A 21,537-nucleotide genomic window follows, 5' to 3' on the forward strand; every position below is an offset into this window, starting at 1 on the left:
CCCCCCCCCCCCCCTTCCTTTTCTTTTTTTCTTAATACCTTTGCAGGTATGTAAATTAAATTATAAATTTCCTGCATCTGATATTAAACAGAAATCTGGAGTTGTGCTTGGAACTGAGCTACAGCTTTACCTGACCAGATTAGGGGAAAAATATAGCATAATTTCTAGAACAGTAGAGTATGAGGCAACCACATGAGAAGAAATCATGTCCCTATCTCCTTTCAAGAGGTAATTCCTTCCCACAAGTCTAAAAATACAGGGACTTTGGCAAAACAGACATTAAGCCCAAAGTTGCACCAAGAATCTACAGAAGGCATTGGTTATAGTAGTGAGCTCAAATGTGGGTTTTGTCTTTAGCATGGAGAAGAAGGAAAACCAGAGGGTTTTATAAGGTAATTGGAATTGCTTTTGAGCAGCCAGGTATTCAGAGTTTAATGCAAAACTTTCACCCAATCTTACTTCTTGTCTACTTTTTAGCATTCCTAAAAATCACAGTTTACAACTTCTCTCCCTCAGTAATAATTTAAATTAAATAAAAGCTATAATTTATGTTGAGGTCTTACTTATGAACAAGTCTCATTAAACCAATACGAATATTAATTAGCTGTGAGCATATAGCATCACAACTTCATTATTCAAGCATGTCATACCAACATAACCTATCAGTATAACTATACAGATTATCCAGGTTTCTTGGCTTTGAAATTCTCATTTAGCAAACCTTTCTGTAATTAAGAAAATTGTTTATTTTGCTCACAAAACCAGTGCTGTAACATAGTCAGAACACATTGCTGACCCTACAAACAGTATAAATATTATTTGTTTGTTACTGGATTGTTGCTTTTCCAGTTGTCTCAGGCCACATTCACTCATTTATGAAATGCAGTTCGATAGAAAGATAGAAGTTCTAGCTAAATGAGATTTATCAGATTCTCCCTTCATGAGACATCTGTATAAAACCAGTACATCTCCTCAGTATTTCTGTGCATTTGTAAAGCCCCAAGTTGCCCTAATGCATAGTATTAGTGACAACTTTTAGATTCTATGTACTTGTGAATTTATTTTTTAAAAACCAGCATAAACTTTTAGAATATTCCACTAGCAAACAGCAGTTCTTTCCTTGAAATAGCATCTATGGAAGTACCATTTCCACAAAGCCTTCTTGTCAACAGTTAAATGGACAGACAAAGTCAGCAGCTTCCTGCAATATTATCTCATAAACATCACCCAGTGTCAAACCTCTTTTATGCCTGGCTACAAAATGCTTGATGTCAAGACTTATCTTCTTTATGGCACAGTGAAAGGTTTCCAGGACTAGGGCTAATTTTTGCAAGACATTAAAAGACACAGGTAATCATACTTTCTCAATCTAACCTCAAATTTAAAAATAAGTATTCTTCTGTGCTTTAAATATTAATCTTTCTGCCTCTAACTCCAAGTATCCCTGAAGTGTAGTAAGTCCCACTGGTCTAATTTCAGGTTACCAGCCCATTGGTTCCTGTTAACAAGACAATTTTCCCAAGCATTTTTCAAGTGTACTCATTTAATAGTATTATCATTGTCTTCTAACTGTGTTAATGGACTCCACAAAAATAGACCTTTGTAATGAATATGCCTGCTCTCACCTCACTTTTTAAACTCTTTGAAGAATTAGTCCCTTAGAGCTGAATAAGCAATTCATATGGCAAGTTCTGCTCCCGTTGAAATCAAGAGTCCTGTTGGCCACAGTATCTGTCCAACATAATCAAGAGTAAGAACCACATTACAGCCAAGATTTGTGCTTTGTGCTGCAATACATTTCTTGTGTAACAAGCATACAGCTTTTCTCCTGCTCAATGCACAATCCTCTATGTTTGCATTCCACCAGTACAATATACCCTGAGAGATCTCTACTTATTCATTCACCACCAATTCTCTTCAAAAGTCAAGAGGGAAATATATGTTCTCTCTTGTCTGCTTGCTACTTCTAAATCAGTCTCTCAGATATCAATTTATTTATTTGGGTATTTCATCAAAGCATAACAGGAAATAAGTTACTGGCTACTCATAACTTATAAGGCATTACCAGGTAAAGCAAGCATACCGAATATTTTATCCAATTACAAGTCACATACTTCAGTGATTTGTATCAAACAGCAGATGAGGATCAACATTGTCTTTTGATGAAATGTCTGAATATTTGATAAAACTGTATACTGCAACATCAAAACACATCATCAAATAGATAGTGTACTGAACAGGCAGACTCCTGGTTTCACAAAATCAATGCAACAGAACAAGAGAGGATTTAATGTGAAAGACCCAATCACATGTTGTTTGTAGTCTGATGCTGAAGACACTTCCTTGGAATTAAGAAGTTGAACTGTGTCCACAGCTTGTTCTACACAGCATTTAGGACTGGAACGTGGATCTCACACATGGAAAGCAGGAGGACTACTACTGTAAGAAACATCACAAGTATTGTGAAATGCTAAAAACCCTTTCCCTTCCAGTTACAGGCAGTATGTCTTGGTAGTTGGCAATACATCATATTGGAAGTTTGCAATTACCCAGATCTTGGGTATGGAGTTACTGCTGCATCTCACATTTACTAAATAAAGGAACGTATTAGACTTCAAAAATCCCTGAATCCCACAGTCAATAACTGAGGAAAAGTTTCCATACAGCAAAAATAAGAATTTTGGGAAAGGCTTAGATTCAATCTACTCACCTTCCAGGTGATTTTTGTTTAAGAAAAAATTAAGAGGTCACCAACACTGTCACTCTACCATTCAGCCAGCAGAAGGGCATTCTCCACAGTGAGCTACCATTTCTACCATTGCCTCCCCTAATGATCTGTCACAGCTAGTCCAAGCCAAACTGAGACATTTCAGTCAAAGATTCCCCTTGCCCCCACCAAAAAACTTTGCCCATAAAGATTGCATTTCCACACAAGTTTCTTATGAAGTAGAAAAATCCAACATTTAAGCAGCTGAAAATGAAAGCACATCAGGGAGGAGTGGTTCCTGACAAGAACAACATTACTACTAATTACACAGTGTAGGGATGGACACAGGAGTGGAGCTCACACCAGTACAGTGGAGCAGGGTAAGGAGATGAGTGAAAGTAACAGCTTGGGAGAGAGCAAAGGAAGTCCCAGGTGTGGAAAGGTCTAACTGTGCAACTCTTAATGAGACAGCAATGATCCTTGTCACAGCAATTTCCTCTATTTTCTTGGATTTTTTTCTTCCACTTCAGTACATACACCATCCCACCTAGTCTGAAGAGACTGACACACAGTTGGATAGGACTCATTAGCTGATAGCACCCAGATGCTTGACAGCATTACACAGAGCACCCAATAATGCATATTATTGAGAGAGAGAGATTAAATTTAACATCAATTCAGACTAAATAAAATCTTTCTATACAGTTAGATGTTTTTCCTTACTGCATTATCGCCGAAGTTATTTTCAGCAAGCCCAGCTGCAGAGGCTGGTGCAAAACATCAATGCAATCTGCAAAGCCAAACCTCCGCACGTCAGTGGGCACCTGACAGAAGGAGCTGCCCTCCATCAGGGCATGGTTTTGCATAAAAGGGAGCTTGCAAAGCAGTATTTTGTTTCCTTTAGATGAAGAGAATAATGAGCACTTTCTACAGGACAACGGGGTTCAGAATACATACAAAGGTCTTTTATTTACAGCGTTAAAAGCCCCATCCGCTGGTGCTCCATAGAGGACTCCTCCCAGAGGTCCCAATGGCCACAGCAGGCCTGGCATGAGGGACTACCATTGCTAGGCAATACCCCACCACACAGCCCCTCCCCAGGCTCCTCACAACCTCCACCAGTTGCCAGGCAACAGCTACATGGGTGTTTTCCCCATATTAAAAAAAAATAAAGTGTAGTTATGTGTATATATAACTAGATATACACACACAACATCCAGCCACATACAAGCAGGGAGCCAGGACAGAGGAGGCAAGAGTTTCTGCCTCTCCCTGTGCCCTTGGGAAAGCCCTGGAAAACTCTCGCCTCAAAAACACTTTGGCAAAAAACAGCCATACCATCCTGACAGACCTCCCCTCCTTCCAATCAATGTGTTGGGGTGAGGCCGACAGTGAGTTTTGCTCTACCACGAGGGGACAAATCCTTCCCCAGGCAGCACTGGGGCTGACAGGACATGGTGTGGACACTGCACAGGTGCTCCAAGGTAACTCGACGGGCAAACGCTGCAACCCAGAGTGGAGAGGGGGTTTGCTCAGAAAAATAGTAGAAGGTTTTGTAACCGAGTATCCCAAACATCCATGTAAATCAGCCTAAAAGTCACTGCTATTGTGACTTTAAGCATGGGACAGGATATGAACTTGTACTTGCAAGGAGGTTCAGCCCAATGCCCCTATAATGACTTACTCGAATGGATGTGAACTATGTAGGAAGCATAAGAAATCCATAAAAAAAAAAAAAAAGAATTCCCAAACCAAACCTCTTCCCCTAAACAACTTAAGATTTAAGCTGCTACATTTCAAAGCTAGACAGAGGCAGGTCATTCATGTCCCCTTCCCTCCTTCTCCAGCCAAGCTGAGCTGGCATGGGACAATTCCATCCACATGCCACAGGGCAGTGGGTTTCATAAATACTTCATTAAAATTGAATGGTAGATCAATATTAATCTGGAATTATCACAGTTTATTTGTTGGGTAAACACAAGTGAGTAAACACAGTTCTTTTGGTGACAGGGAGAGGTTACATGCCTGCATCAAAGTCATATAATTTCACATTGTTTCCTCATAACAAGGAAGAAGATGTCACCACAGTGAACCTCTGAAAATAAACCTGTGTAAAACCCACAAAATTCTGCTATGGACAAGTCCAGCAGAATGCAAGTCCCCAAACCATTTCAATATTTTATATTTGGAAAAACACGCAATGTGCTGTGTGATTGCAGAAAAGAAAGAAAAAAATTTTTAAAAAGACCAGAAAAATTTCCCACCTTTCTACTTGGTGTTTCCTACTACACAGGACAGGCTTGAACATGAGGAACCAGTTTAAGAGACAAGTCATGGAGGGAAGCACAAGCATGCACCAGCTGTGAGGGTGCTGCCGGGTGGGACATGCCTTTCTCATAGCCCAGAGTGGAGAGTGGGTTTGCTCAGAAACCAGTACAGGGTTTTGTAACTGAGTATCCCAAAAATCCATGTAGATCAGCCTAAAAGTCACTGCTATTGTATTGGTAGCATGGGACAGGATATGAACTTGTACTTTGCTGACAGTTTTCTCATATATACAACTTTTTTTGTCCAAAAATCACATCTTCAGGAAGCCTCAAAATATTTTATACCTGCTATATCTCAGTTATGTAAAAATTATTGTTCTAGTCTATCTATGACACATTTTGAAATATGACATTTAATGACATGTTTTTCTTGCCTCATTTTGGTTTGGTATCAGATACTTTTCTCATTCACATATTAAGAAAAATAAGAGTACATGAGGAACCAGAGAGAGAAAATACCTGAAACCAAAGTTACCACAATCTCCAGACTGGTATTGATAAAGGATTAGTATGAGATTTTAAAATATTTTGAATTTTAGGGAAAAAAAAAATTAAAATGCTCCTACTCTTATTCAGGGACAATGAGGGAACAGGGAGAGTCTAACAAGAGTTAATATATACTTCTATCACAATTTTACCATCCCTGTGCAATGCTTTTTTATTACTGGTCATCATCTTCTTGAAAGGTAAGAATTTATTTGTTTAGTTAGTTATTTTCTTGCAATAGGAGACCATAAACAACAAAAAACAGCCTGGACACAAAGCAGAAATCTGTTAATTGATACCACGGCTGTTAAAGAAATTCACATCTCTTTCACGTTGTTTAGAGATGTCTGCACTACTTCAGCCTCGAGCAAACCAGAAATGGGATTACTAGAATATTTTCAAGGTGTTTCCAGCTCACTCAATAGGAAAGATTACTAGAAATTTCAGAAAGGTGGGCTGCAAATCTTTCAGCTTATTTATCATAGCTAATTCAGAAGAAGTAATCTGACTGAAACCCCTTCCCTGTCACTCCACCCCCTCATAAGATTCAGAAAAAGACATATTTCAGATAAACTAGACACAAAAAAATGGAAACTTGAAATAAGAGGCTTTCTAAACTTGCCCAAATTTCTTCAAAACAAAGCATTATTCCAACTTTAGCTGTCATTTCCAGTATTTACATAACAACGTTAATTAGAATACTGTCAACTATCTTACCAATGCAACGAATAGTTTAGCCTGTGTAGAAGCATGCTGCTAATTTCAGTTACTTCATTCATAGCCTCACTAGAATTTTAAGCAAATAACTTCATTCTAAGTGGAGCTTTATGGCCTTGACAAGTCATTCCGAAAGACAGCAAAGATGCAAAGCAAACGCAAGAGAATTTTTACTTTCAGTCACATGTAAAGAAGTTTGAATGAGAAATGCTCTAAAAACCACACATCTGCCTTCCCGTAACTTTATATTTTTTTATTTTTTGACAAGCACAGTCCTTGCCTATTACAATTTTTAATGATAACAGAGATGGGGAAGGAGAAGCAGACTGCAGATGCTAATCTGTGAAAACAATTAATTGCATGCAGATACAAATTTTTTTTTCCCCTCTGGAGATTTATCAAATTACTACATGAAAACTTCCCACAAAGGAGCAGATACAGCGAAGGTTTGAACATCTGTGGGAAGTTCCAACGTACCTGCCTCTATATTGCTTTTAATGAGACAGACAGCAGAACAGCTCAGGCTCAGAATATTACATCCTCTGCTGCTCATAAATTCTGTATATTTGTTGGAGCTAGGAAGTACAAAGATAATAGGGTTAGAAACGCGTGGATTTTACCACTATGTGCTGAGGAAAGGACAGTCACTGATGCATGCAATTTGTTTCTAATAGGCCTTGTGGAAAATTAAAACCATGGCTCTGTAATTCTTACCAGTCAGAGGTTTCTCCATTCTATTTTTGGCCTAATTTACTAACGAAATGAGGCTTAAGCAATTACTGTACCTGTGTGCCTATCAGTCCTTGTAATAATGGCTTAACCTGTTGGCTAGCCTTAATAAACTCAGCAAAGGGGTAGCAGACTCAGAGATATTAAGTTCCTGTAGATTTAATTAAATAATGGATAACTCCATTTTAGTTACAAGCTTACTCTTCCCTTGCAAATCCTTCAAGGCCTTTGAACAGAAGATAGGACATACTTTTACTTAGTTATCAGCATTTATTTTCCTATCCGAGTATAGTTACTCTTAGCAAAGTTGTCTGCAGAGGTGCTTTTCACCATTCATAATTACAGCTGACTATAAAGGCTTATAAATTCCAGTCTTAACAGGTGAATATCTACAGACTGTTAGTCTTAATAACCATCAGAGGTTTTTTTGTGTGTGTTTCATTTTAAACCTTTCACATTTTCTAAACAGTTCTTTAATTTTCAGCAATTGTTTGAACCAATATGGAAATTTTTAACAAATATTTTTTTAAAAGAGGTAGAATGCTCTAGGATAGCATTATGTCAAGAAATTAAAGATTAAACTGCTTTTCACTTTGCACATATGAGATAATTTTGAAATAGTAAACATTCAAGGAACACATAACGCCTCTGCCACATTCTTTTTGAGCTAAAGGCTGGTCTTGCATCAAGAATAATTAGATTTTTAGAAAACAATTTCCTACAAACATTTTAGCTAGCACCAAAGTAAGAGGGGAAGGTCAGGGATATCCCCCTCCTCCTTCACTTCAGTCCTCTAACGTTTGTTATATCACTTATTATTTCTAATATTTATCATAGTTACATGCTTCAAATCCAACTTTATATAACACAGAACACTATGTGATCTACTTATTAAAAGCATGTATGAGGCTCGTCTGGCTAGATATTCTACATGCTAAAATTCTTTAAAAGAAAACACTCAAGTACTGTTACATATACTAATATGTATTATTATTCCAGAGTAACTGGGAATAAGGAAAAAGAAAATAAACGCTTTTAAGCAAGGAAGCAAGTTTCTTGGCCTGATATACAATGACTGTCAAAAAAAAAAAAAAAAAAAGAGCAGCATGCATTTTGCATCCCTGTCTTTTTGCATTTTTGGTCTCCAAATTCATGGGTAAGTGACATCTAATATTGCTGTGACCATTCAAGGCTGCTGGAACCAGAACAGAGACAACCTAGCCCCAGTATTTTCTCTTAAATCTACCATCCTCCCAGACTTACTGTGCACAGCTGAGCTGACAGTTAATCAGAATTTGGGCAGGGAGCATTTGGCAGATTGCTTCTGCAGTGGGAGGCAAAACAAATGAACTCCATTTTCACAAGATCAAAGGTTTATATGTTGAAGAAAGACGTGGGCACCTTGCTAACATGAAGCAGCAATAAAACGTGAATTATTATTGCAACACATTTTGCTCTAGAACGTTATACGATAGTTTGGGACTTCACAAGTTGCAACTCATGAATAGTAAACTGACTGATTTGTTTTCCCCACATAGCTTCAAATCATCATCATGATACGAGCTCCACAAAGGCTGCTTTAATGGGGTGAAGAACTACACAGTGATTTCTCAAACTAACATGGAATAGGAAATCTGATACACTGCAAATATGTTACTAATTATACAATTAACAAAAATATCCTTCTTAAATGACTGTGCTTTTAATAGGAAGAATCTCTACTAGTTTTGATGTTAAACCTGACTTTCACTCCAGTCCTCAAAAAGAGTATTGCCCCCACTTTCTTTTTTGTACACTGTCCAGGTCTGCAGTTACAGATTTTATTTGCTATTATGAAAAGCAAAGCAGTAGATAACATCTCATCCTAAAGCTGTTAACAGTCCCATGCATTGCACAAGAGAACCAGGACACCCAAGTCAGGGAGGCAGATCCCAAACAAAGGGAAAAGGATGGCTAAACACTGGCTATTACTGTGGAGCATCCATTTCTCTTCCTCTGTGACCTGATCCTGGTGATTTTCTTAAGGAAATTAATCAAGAATCAAATCCAGGTATTTCAAACCCCAGGTTAGTGCATCTCAGACAGTGGTCTCTTTTTCCTTTAATGCTATGACAGTTATGAAGAGAAAGGAATACACGTATACATAGTTATAGTTGTGAGAGAAAGGAATAAAATCTCAACAAAAATCCTTCCCTGGAAACAGCAATTTCTTTATAAAGAAAACTTCATTCTCAAACAGATCTGAATTGTGAGAGGACAACTATTCAATGTGAGGTGACAGCTAACATCCAATCTGCAGATGAAATAGTGATTATAAATTTTTTTTTTCTCATTGACATGTAGCAAATACTTTGATATTTCTGAGTTATAGCTCTCCTGCAGGAGTCCTACGTAGAGTTCTGAACTCTTAAGGAAGCTGAGTCATCTTGAAATGGTATCTTCTTTTTCCTCTGCACCTCTCCTTCCCATCCCAAACTTTTTTGCATTTCTAGTAGTTCATTCAAAATCATCATATTGTGAGCCAAGAGGTGTTTTGGTAACATGTTATTTCATATAAACACAGTAGCATCAACAGGATGAATGAGACACAGTGATGAAGTCGGACACTGGCATTCTTCCACAAACTTTTTTTTTTAATATTGCTTTTTGACTTGCCAGGTCAGGGAGGTGGATCTGCCAAAAGTGTTGTGAATCCCGGCACACAGATGTACATCCTATTGCATCACACAACATTTCTCAGAATATCCAACATGAGTACTGCTGGTTTTAGTATGATCATCCAGACAAAACAGTTTCATATGGGCTTCTCTAACTTCACTTTGACTGTCCCCTTACAAGAGCACTCTATCAGAAGCTATTTTATGAAGTTTTGTTTTTAAAAAAACATTTATTATAAAAAGTGCTCACCTGATCACTTTTCAGTAGAAGTGTTAACATCTGCTATAGAATGTATTTTCTATCATTGCCATAGATGCAGGTTATAAGATTACCATCCTAGATAGCTGTTTGCAGCTGGATTTGGCAAAGTTCCCTGTGGTACTACTGCTGCTGCTGTGTAAGTTTTGAGATACTAGTTCTGCCTACCTTTGCTTGCACCATAGTTTATGTCCTGTGTGCCAAGTGCCGAGACTACAGTTTGACAACAGCCATTCATCAGGTCTTCAATTATTCATCCACTTGCTCTTCAACAGGAGCTGGGCAAGGTTGGAACAAATCCACAAGTCTCTACAATGGAACTGGGGGTGATGCTCTGTCCTTTTGCCTTTGAGGAGGTGACATGTCATCATAATATGATTGTAATGTGGACTGAGGAATGATGATGGGCCCAATTTCTACAAAGTGCAAAAAGTTTGTTTTCCATGAGTGTGGAGGTGGAAAAAACCTGCAGAGTACTTTAACAAAATAAAGTTCTGCATGGAGAGGGATTTAATCCCAAGAATGTGCTTGCACTTGGTGGTTCTATTTCAGCATCTCCCAGGGAAAGTTTTATTAACCTTTTGTCTCTGTAAAAGTTTGACTTCACCAAAACTGCACAAGTTATAAAAATACAGCTTAAGAAACACAAACCAAAGTATTCAGTTTTTCCAGCCATGAAGTTTGTCACTGAAATGCAAAGCAAATATATAAGGGCAGTTCAACATAGCCCTCAGTGGGAAGATGTAATGGTTTCAGGGCCAGCAGCGTGAGCACAGGAATTCTAAAATCCTCAGTTCTCATCCTCCTTTACAAAAACTTTTTGTGGCCTTAGTAAACAAGGATAAGTCACACAAGGATTTGCTCAGCATCTGCTGATAGACCCAAGTACTCAGCATTTCAAAAAAAAAAAAAATCAGGTGCTTTCTAAAAACAAAGATCCATTTAAGTGCCATTAACCTGGTGGTTGTTCTAACCTACTCTGCCAGGATTTGATAATAATAAAGAAAGAAACATTATAAGAAAGGGAAATACCTGTTTAGCTAAACTCCTTCCCCCATTTGCAATGTGAAATAATTATGGAAAATACTCCGTTATCACCCACTGCTCTCAGGATATAATTGAGAGTTTTAATGGATTCACACAAGAAATTCATGGAATTCTATCTGCAGTAAACAGCTCTTCTTCCTATTCTCTCAAAGGCTATTTCAACATCAAGCAGCACAACCACCTCCCCTGGTGAATCCAATTTTGTATCTGCAATCACTGCTCCCAGATGGTGGATATTATCAGTCAAGAATCTGGTTTTAGTAACAACTTGTTTGATCTGTACAGCCTATTGCAAAGAGCAGATCCCTCTGGCACAAAGTACTTTTCAGTAATATTTTGCAATTGTCATAAAGGGGGCTGTATAACCCCATCTCTGAAAGATTCTTCACAAGTTTAATTTAAAAACAGCAGAAAAAAAAAACCAAACAGATGCTAGATTAGGACCAGAAGAACTGAATGCCTTCTGAATCTTTTTAGCAAGTCATGTTTAAGGGGTGGAAATAATATATCAGTGAACACATGCACACAACCCAGGCCACCTAAATTTTTTGCCCTTCAACTTTCTCACTGTAGCTGTGGGAGGAGGAGTTATCTACAGTCAGAAAACTGCAGCCCATTTTACAGTTTTTTGTTCAGAGTCAGGACTTAAGTCAGCTAAACTTTTAACAACATGTGAAAAAAAAAGCCATTAGCCCAAGCATAAAGAAATTCTTGACTCACTCTCACTGAGTTTTTACACACCTCTGCTACAAGAGATGTGTATGAACTTTACACGTGCATTAAAATGTTTAAATACCACAGATTCTCTTGTTCTGGTGAAGCCACTGAGGAAGATATATGTAATACATAAAGTGAACAGAACTTTGTCAGTTAAGCCCTCTTGAATTTATGGAAGAAAGCTTGTTTGTCTTCCTTACTTTTCATTAGCAACACCTCTTTAAATGCATAATTGCATTAAAGCTTTTTTCCTACAGTATCACTACCTTACCCTTGAACACAGTAAACTCCAAACAGAAAACCAAAAGAGTCAAACTAAAATACACTAAGACCCAAATAGAAATGAATTAACTGTCAGCTCTCTTCAACCACATTTTCACCGAGATGGGAACCCCAATTTTTAGAATGTTTGCTAAACAGGATTTTTAGGTTTTACTAAAAAACCCCACAACTTTTTCAGCAGCAAGGAACAGAGTTATAATCACCAATATTATTTCATATTCTGATTTGGTCAGTGCAGGGGGGCTTTTAAACATAGGTCTTATTTTCCCCCCCAATATGCCATTTAAGAGTAAAAACAGATTGAGATTAAATCTCTTCCTGGGACATAACTGAACATATTTGGAAGAAATGAGTATAGAAAAGTTCAGGCTCAGCCTGTTTTTACCTGTGATGGGATGTCTTTTATGCTCCATCAATTCACAGCACATCAGCAGCTACCAGAAGAAAGGCAGCTCCACTAATCACAATCAATTACAACTCATGAAAATAATGTGCATATTTTTCACAAACTCTAAAACTATAGAGACCATAAAAATTAAAATGTTGGTTGGTCCTTGTTTTTTCTCCAGATTTATGATCCTGTATCAATGCAAGTCTGTTAGTCTACTGGGTGCAGTGTAAATGAATGCATCTTCATAGGCCAATCTGCATTTTGATGCTTACTTTTTGTATTTTTATATATATATATATACACACACATATATATGCATATCTATTTTATATATATATTTCTATAAATAAAATCAAAGTCAGCTCCCAATTTCATGTTTGAAATCAAACAGTCTAGGATCAGCATGCTTTGAATTTTAATAAATCCCTTCAAGGCAATTGCAGGTTATGAATACAGAAGACAAGTTCTGTGCATATATTTCCAGAGCTATATTCTCATTCAAGCATCCTTTATTTCGTGCTCTTCAATTTGAGTATAAAAACCCTTTATGGTTTCATTTTAGATCAAACTCTTGATCAAAAACCAATGACCAATAAAACAAAACATTTACCCTCCTGTGAATCAACTCTCTATATTAAAGCGTATCATATGGCAATGCACAGTAATGTCTAGTGCAAAACAGACAGTATGGTAAGAATTAAAAGAATTTAAGTTTAAAAAAAAAAAATCACATAAGCAGCAGTGTTCACAGATGATCAGACGTGTCTGGGCTGTCAATACCTACATAAAGGGAGGAGTGTGTGTGGAGTGCAACAGGAAAGAAATTCAAGGTATCTTCTTAATGCCAAGAATTGTTAGCTAGAAGCTTGTAAGTATGATTTTTTTTTTCTTTTTTTTTTTTTTAATAAAAATTCAAAAATGGAGTCAAGGTATTGTGATTTCAGAGCAGAGACTACAAAAAACAGTCCCCAGGGTACACACAACTCCACAGAACAGTATGGGGCAGGTGAAGGGGCTGATCATACAGGGGGGAAAAAAAAAACAGTCTATTCAAAGCGTTATATACCTTCTCCATGGAGATACACATCAATATTTTTTTATTTGTGAGCCCTGGGTGTACACTTCAGAACTGTCATGATGGGTTAGGATAGCAAGATGTGTGTCACAACATCCATATTTCTGCCTTGTTAATACAGGGGATTGCATGGAGCTCAGCTACGCCTGTGCTGTTTCCTCACGTTCTTGTGTACCCATGTTATAGTGAAAATTAAGTACCTGCAAACTTTAAATGGATTATGCATCAGTGCCTATAAATTTGGAACAGAAAAAAAACCAAACTGTGTTTTGGAATACACACAGCTTCATTATCAGTTACCTCCCCTAATTCAAAGGGACACCATTTCCTCCACTTTGCAAAGACATGCAGTGTGTGGAACAAACAGGGAACTTGTGCAGCTTTCTGTCCCCCAGCCCTGCTGATCAGCTCCCTCAGTCACCCTTACCTCTGGGAAAGACCACTTATAAAAGTAATGGAAAACAAGAAAGTCACTTAATTAAGAACTTCCCAAAGGCCATAGCATTAGATAATCGAAATGCTCAAGTGGTAACACTGCTCATCTTTCCAGGGGCTCACCAATATATATGAATCCTTGAAATAATTTTGTGTTTCTATTTCAGACTTGTAATGAAAGACCTTTAGGTGAAATCCAGCCAATTCATTTCCCAGTATTATAAAAGCTTATGAAATGCTCAATTTTTATTATGAGATTATACCTTTTATAAAAGCTTAGCAAAACAACAGTAACCACTAAAACAGCCCCTTAAGAGAAGCTCAACTCTATGCCTTATAAAAGGGTTTATAATTATTGCCATATTCATCAAAACCAATCAATTGAGTAAATTAATTACAAACACAGAAGGGTTCAGCTCTTGTGGAGTTTTTCTTTACAGTTGGCCCAGCACTGGCAGAATTGGATGCATTAGGACTCTTCCAAACTGTGAAGGGTAAATTCCTCTCATGAGTGAAGTCATGCAGATGATTCTCAGCTGGGTAGTTTTCATTTTTCATAATGATATTTGTTGTGCTCAGGAGACATCAGTAGTACAGCAAGCAACAATGGAAAAAAAAAGCTGAGATCACCACAACTAGTAGTCCCTAACTGCTTTCAAAAATGGTTTACAGCTCACATGTATGTACAGACATATGTAAATAGTACATGAAACATTTAAAAATATAGAAAAATAAAAATAATATGTCTTTGGTTAAAGAAGAGGGGGAAGGGAGGGAAAGAAATGCAAGGAGAGTCAGGGATACCACAACATACAAAAGGGAAGATGAGGAACTATGTTCCTAAAGCTCATTGTAAGCCTCAGGTGCAGAACTTGCTCACACTAAAATTATCTGACCAGCTTCATCCACAATTCATTAAGGAGAACAAATAGACCCACAAGGAGAATGATTGAGATGTGTCAAGAGAAGAGAGAGTTTCACTGCTTTCCCCAGCATATATATTTATTCAGGGAAAGTTACCCCCAAACTCCTAATTAAAAGCTTACCAGCTTCAGCTTTCATGCACCATTCTCCATTTAAATTTTTTGAACAGATGGTCACAATAAGAAACTGTATTAATTCCATTGATAAAATGCACCTTTATTGCAGGTAAGAAAAACATTTTTCCAACCACTTATCTACAGAACTGAGCAACAACACTGAAACAAGTATAAATGGAGCTGCAGATCTCTGTACTTACAGCTTTCTGGAGCTATTTTTCCAACCCAAACTCAAATGTGGTCTTTGGATTAGAGGACAGAAATGGGATCAAGAACTGGAGTCATTTTCATGGCTCAGAGGATTTGCTGTGCATCACTGGTCAAATCTCTTAACCATTTTGGGCCTCGCTTACTTGTCCAATGGGGGTGATAACTCCATAACCCTTACTACCATGAGGGTAGAGCATAATTAAGGCACTTTAAGATCCCCATAGTAAAGCACTCATAGGAAATGTGAACTATATGATTACTTGTCTAATGGCATCACAGTTGTCAGCATTTACTGGCATTACCAATGTCCATTAGGAATGTGACCCCACAAGTTTAGGCTCTTAGAGCTCTAAAACCACCTAGACACTGTGAAAGGCTTCAGAGTGGTGACTTGCCTGATCTCAGCAATGAATTTTTGGTGCAAAGCAACAGAAATTGGTCACCATCACAGGCTCCACTGTGTGGGATTTGTGAGTAATTTCCCAGCTGAAAAAATACCACAGGTGTCCTGAATTGGCAGAGTTCTGGTGCTTTACTGGGCAGAGCATAGCTTCAGGCAACTTTGACAGAGCCTTGCACAATGCACACTTTTTCAATCAATCAAATTCTTAGGTTTAAATCAAGCCAACTGAATCAACATGCTTCAAAATTTCACAAGCCTCAGAAAAGCCACAGATTATGAACATAGAAGACAAACTTCCGAGTGTGCGATTCCACTGTGACAGATACCTAAAAGAATAAAAGCATGAAAGACCTCCTTTACCAGTTTAGTTTTGAAAATACTGTTAAATTAGCAAAAGCAAGCTAAATATGAAAACACCAGTTTTTCCCAATATACAATGACATAGTTCTGATCTTGATCAAGAAGCAGCTACACTAGAAGTACTGTGACCCTTTTGGAGTGATATCACCTGGTTGAACTGCAAGCTCTACTTTGGTTTTGCTTGTTGCTGTCTAAAGGAAACATTCAGTAAGTTTGACATGCCTCCTGTAAAAACACTCAAAAAAATAAGTGATGTCAGTCAGAGAATGTCAGACCAATAAACTCAGCCACCATTAAATCTAAAAGGTAGTTGACCATTGTGTTTCTTACAATATCACTTTCTATTTGGTATTGTCTCGGAGAACAAATAGTTCCTGAATGAAGACACAAGCACCTAAATGTTATCTTTTTAGTGGAGAGGAAAAAAAGTTCTGCTGCCTAGTGCTTTTTAGGGAGGCTTTTTGGTTTGTTTGTTGGGTTTTTTTGTGGGTTTTGTATTGTTGCTTTTTTTTTAAAAAAAAAAACCAACACACATAACATTTGTTAGTTCTGAGTTTTCTCCAAAAATTCAAGAGTACTCAGATGCCACAAAGTTTGATTTATATACCCACAAAACAGAGAGAACTATAAGCTGTTCTAGTTCAGAAACTTTTTCCAGCCTGCTAGCAACCCTTCATGCTGATCAACCAGCCTGTCCCAGATTGATACCAATCAATGTCAGAAGAACAGATCTAGATCCCTCCTGAGTTAATTCTCCCCCATCACAGGTGTCCAAGCTCCTAAGCTATTTTCCCTTCTTTTCCATGTTGCTCAGGGCAAGGAGTGGGAGAGGTAGAGCTGACTGTGTTTGTGAAAGTCCTTAGGAAATATATGCCAGTAAGGAGAGTAACTACTCTCTAACTTATGGGATATGCAAAGTCAAACAATCTACAGGTTTCCTTGGATGGTCCTAGAACACATCTAACACTGGGGAAAAACTCAGTCTGACTGGTCAAACCGATGATATTTCAAACCCTTGCTCTACCATCACCACACGCCTGAGATAAGCCAGCCAATACCATCAAGACAGGAAAGGGCTGTTTTCCATAAAAATATCAAAACTAGCAAAAAACCCCCAGTTCTTCTCAGCTGGCAACACAGAAAGAAAGGCTGCCTACACTTTTCCAACAGTTTTTAAGAAGGAATTCACAGTTTAGGGTCCCAGAATAACTTTAATCCTATGCACATTAAAAAAAATTCCACTGCTATGACAACACATGAGAGTTAGCAAGAGATAAGCAAATTTTGTTTAATACATTTTCACAAGAGCAGAACATATTGCTACACCAAATTCAATATAGCCAGCTCCACACATTTATAAACCATGAGCAAATCCATGAAGATTAGATTACCTTTTTTCCCCCCCTTTTATTTAAAACTGAGATTTCCATGGTTCCAGGAGCTTGGATTTTAGTAAAAACAGCAAGCACTGCTAAACTCCCACCACTGCAATCAGCTTAACTGCCAAGAAAAGTAAAGCAATGCAGTCCCCGACTCCCTCTCCTCTGTTCAGTTAAGTTCATTTCTGCAACTGCCTGCTATCTTTTTTTTCTTTAAAGTTGAATTATTGCACCAAGTCCTGAGCTGGCTACCTGCTTTTAGTGTAAAAATGGCAACAGTGTTTCCGAGGTACTGACAGATATAACCTAACACTAATTTCTTCAGGAAAATAAAGTGTTATCCCCATCTTGCAGAAGACCAGGTAATGTACCACTAGTTTAAATGACATGTTCAAGGTTATGGGAAAAAACTTAGCAAGTCAGAATTTGAATCAAGTGCTTCTACTAGTTGATCATCTCTGATCTGCTGACACTGATATCTTAATTAGAACTTGTATCACTTGTTTACTCTCTTGTATGCTCCCTCTAACTACTATTTTGACACACAGAAACAGTTATAAAAGATCCAAACCAAGAAAAGATGCAGCTTTAAAATGTATTGCTTTTGACCAGAAGCATCAATATCCATTTTACTGTGGTGAGGATCCCACTAGATCCCACATAATATTCATTGTCACTGGTTGTCATTTCGCTAGCAGAGCCCATCAATTTTGCAGTTGATTTATAGCTGTTGGAGATTATTTGACATTTGCTGCTTCAACCTTGACTCTTTAAATAAAACAATAATTCTTTTAATACCACCGAGATGATTCCTGCAGGTAGTACAGGAATAAGCAAAGCTATCTAAATATGTTCTTCAGTCTTGGCATGAACCGATTTAACCACATTTGTTAAAAGGGTAAAAGAAAAAAGAAAAGAACAAAAGAAATTGCAACAAGGCTGATTCCTTAGCAATGAAAAAACACTGATTTATTTTATGACTGTAGGCTAAAGTCACATTAATTTTGTTCAAATTGTGGTATACACTGGTACTAGAAGGAATTACTGCAAAGGGTTCAAACCCTAAATCAAGCACTGCTTCAAATAAGGTCATTGGTGACAGGAGGAAATATTCTGAAGGTGTGTAACCCTGACTGATATGCACACATAATAGAAATGGGTTGGACCTGCATCAGCCTGGCAAGGGTGACCAGTACTATATCGCATACAACAATGTAATGGTCAACTAACATTACTCAGATTTTAAAACAGGATCTGCTGAAACGTCACCATTTTTCACATTTCGTGAGAGCTACACCAAAGGCTTCGATTGCTATAGATTAATTCTGTTCATGATATCAAGCCTGACCTTCCATTCCTCATCCATATTTTTTTGTACACATTATGCCATTAATCTCTAAAGCATCACCTACATTCCATGTGTTATCTAATGTTGCTACAATAATGCAGAGCATTTTAAATTTAATCTTCCCAGCACAACTGAAATTTTGAATTGCTGAAGGAAGTAGTTGTGATTTAGTAACATTAAGTTTTCAGTCACAGTTGTTGCGGTATTACATTGAAGAGTTAGATTTTTCCTCCCAGAATCCAACAGGAGCACTCTGAATTTACAATATTCTAGAAAAGCCTAAACAGAAGAAAAACTCAATCCTCCTTTACTTCCATTCATGGTCATAGGGCAAGTTTGACAGACAGTTTCATGTATCCCGCATCCAGACTGTAAGATTATCACAGCATCTCCATTTACCATATGCTAGATAACACTCGAGGAAACTGCTTCTCAAACTGAACTCAGTCTTTACTAGAAGGACTCACAGATATGCTACAACCACAACAGCTCACTTCCAAGCCATACAGAGGCTGATATCCTAGGAATAATGGAATGATGTATCCTGATGCATTGACTCAATTTGGACTGTTGACTCAACTGGAAAAGATTTCACCCCAAGAACAAAAACACAGTAAAAATCTAATCAGATTGTCCAATTAGCCCTTAATCTTACTTTTATTTTAAAGCATGAGATATCTGGATTTTTTTTATTATTATTATTTTTTTACACACAAAGCAAAGCCAATTAGAAAATCCTGCTTGGAACACAAGTTCTGGATACAGCTTATGCTGAGGCAATAAAAAAAAAATCTCTGGTCTCAAGAGGTAGCCCAACACCTACAGGGAGACCTAGACCACAAGCTAAAGATTTATACACTGATACAAAACAAAGGTACTTTCTAAGGTCTGAGATGTGGTTGAGCTGTCCAGGGAGACATAATTAATATTTTCATAGAACACAATTGTCTTCCATTTTAGAGTTATAAAGACTGAACTTCAAAGAGTTGTAGTCATATCAGTAAAGAGTACCACACTTCAGCTCTCTGTACCTGAGGATCCTCCCTATGATTTATTGCATCTAGGATCAAAGTCATTATCCTCTAGCACAGAAAGGAAGTTAAATAGATAATATATAAGAATTTCCTAGTGTTTTACAGAAGAACTTTGTTTCAGTAAAGAGAGTTTTAAAGTCTTAGAAAACTGGAAACCTAAGCTACATATTATCAGAAAACAAAGTCCATATTTTCATCAGTGTTATACAAACTAATAACATCCTATTATTCTTTCTCACTTAATTCATAAAGTTGCCACAATGCAGTGCATTATTTTTTAAACTGACATTCTTTGTAATATCCTGTTTCTTAAATTTTAAGATTTCAGAGTTTAAAATGTTCTTAAGACTTTTTTTGTTGGGTAGGATGAAGACAAAGCATGGTTCAGGGGTTAATGAGGATACCAGACTCTTGTTGCCCGCACACTTTTTATTACCATTTTCCTTACTAGTGAACAGGGGCAAGAAATTTAAGTCTTGTGTAACTGCATTTACACAGACAAAAGCCTCCTGAGCTACAAACAAAATACTTGGCCTAAGTATAAGTGTTACGGCATGCCAAAGATTTCATCAGTTCACTGCAGGCACACCCCCAGCCCGTGTTTGCATACACAAATGACTTTGCAGGCCAGTCAGGTCAGCCTTGCCTCTGACCTGTCTCATCTGCAACTCATTGAAAGAGTCAATCGAGTGTCAAACATGCCATTTCCTGTTTCTCTCTCCTTTCCCTGATGAGAACCAGTGTTTAATGAGATGCTGTTTGTTGCTTTGAGGGCGCATTATGTCCTATCATACATTGTCTTAATTCATGTTGAAACTGCCTTCCAGCTGCCATTCCCTGCAGCTAACTTGCTTTGACTTCACCTCAACATAGGCAGAAACATACCCTTGAGAGGTGTGCCTGTCCCCACCCCTCACATTATGCTGACAAAGATCCATGCAGCAGCCAACACAATGAACTCTTCCTTAGCTGTGAGTGTCCAAACATCAAATAATAGCATTTGTACAAAATCGAGAGGTAGTGAGTGAGATGGCAGCTGATGCACATAGTATTCCTACAGTAAAGGGTTACAAGTTCTCCCAACAAGCGTCTCTAGCCCTGAACAGGCTGCCAATCCAGCTCAACCCATAGGGATGGGTTTGCATTTGAGCCCCAGCAAAGCTGGCATGTCACCCTCTGAACAGACTCCATGCCTTTATAACATGAGCTTCAGTACTTAGAGCCAAGTGATTATGCATTCCTCCTGGATGCTTGGGGAAGGAGTCAAAGCACTGGAAGCCAATACAATAGCTTTCTCTTTTGGCTTTTTAACACCTATGGCTTGAGGGATGTAAGCTTGTTGTACACATTCTGATAAAGATTATTTTGGAAAAAATCAGAAATCACTTCTACAGCTGCTGAAGGTGGAGCTTTTTGACCAATGAAACAATTGCAAGTCCATGAGGGACCAGGCAAGCACAGACAACTTTACCAGCTTGCCAGACTTCAGCAAATTAGTTGAAAAGCTCCATTTTTCTGTCTTCTGGGGATCAGTTTCACACATGGAAGGGCTAATGTCTCCTGCAGAGAGCTCCATTTTTCCTCAACTTCACTCTACATACAAATAAAAGCCATTTGGCAAGAGTGTGGTCCAGACCAAAGGACACAAGGGAGAATCCGTCTACTGCTGGAGGTCATCTTCTGGAAAGTAACATTTTGGAAGCAGACCAGCTCTTCTCCAAAGTTATCCACTATACATATTTAATCCAATTGTCTTTCAGTGGAGATTTGCATCTTATTTAACTCCAGACTCTACTCTTGACACTAAATAATACTTCAAAACATAGTTGCATTTCTAAAACTTCTGCACATCCATACAGTATTGGCTCTGATGAGTACAATGCACATGAAATATGGGAAGCTGTGCTCAGCTTTGCCTCACACAAAACTAGATT

This window comes from Antrostomus carolinensis, unplaced genomic scaffold, assembly GCF_000700745.2.
Source record: "Antrostomus carolinensis isolate BGI_N321 unplaced genomic scaffold, ASM70074v2 scaffold16497, whole genome shotgun sequence".
Taxonomy (NCBI): domain Eukaryota; kingdom Metazoa; phylum Chordata; class Aves; order Caprimulgiformes; family Caprimulgidae; genus Antrostomus; species Antrostomus carolinensis.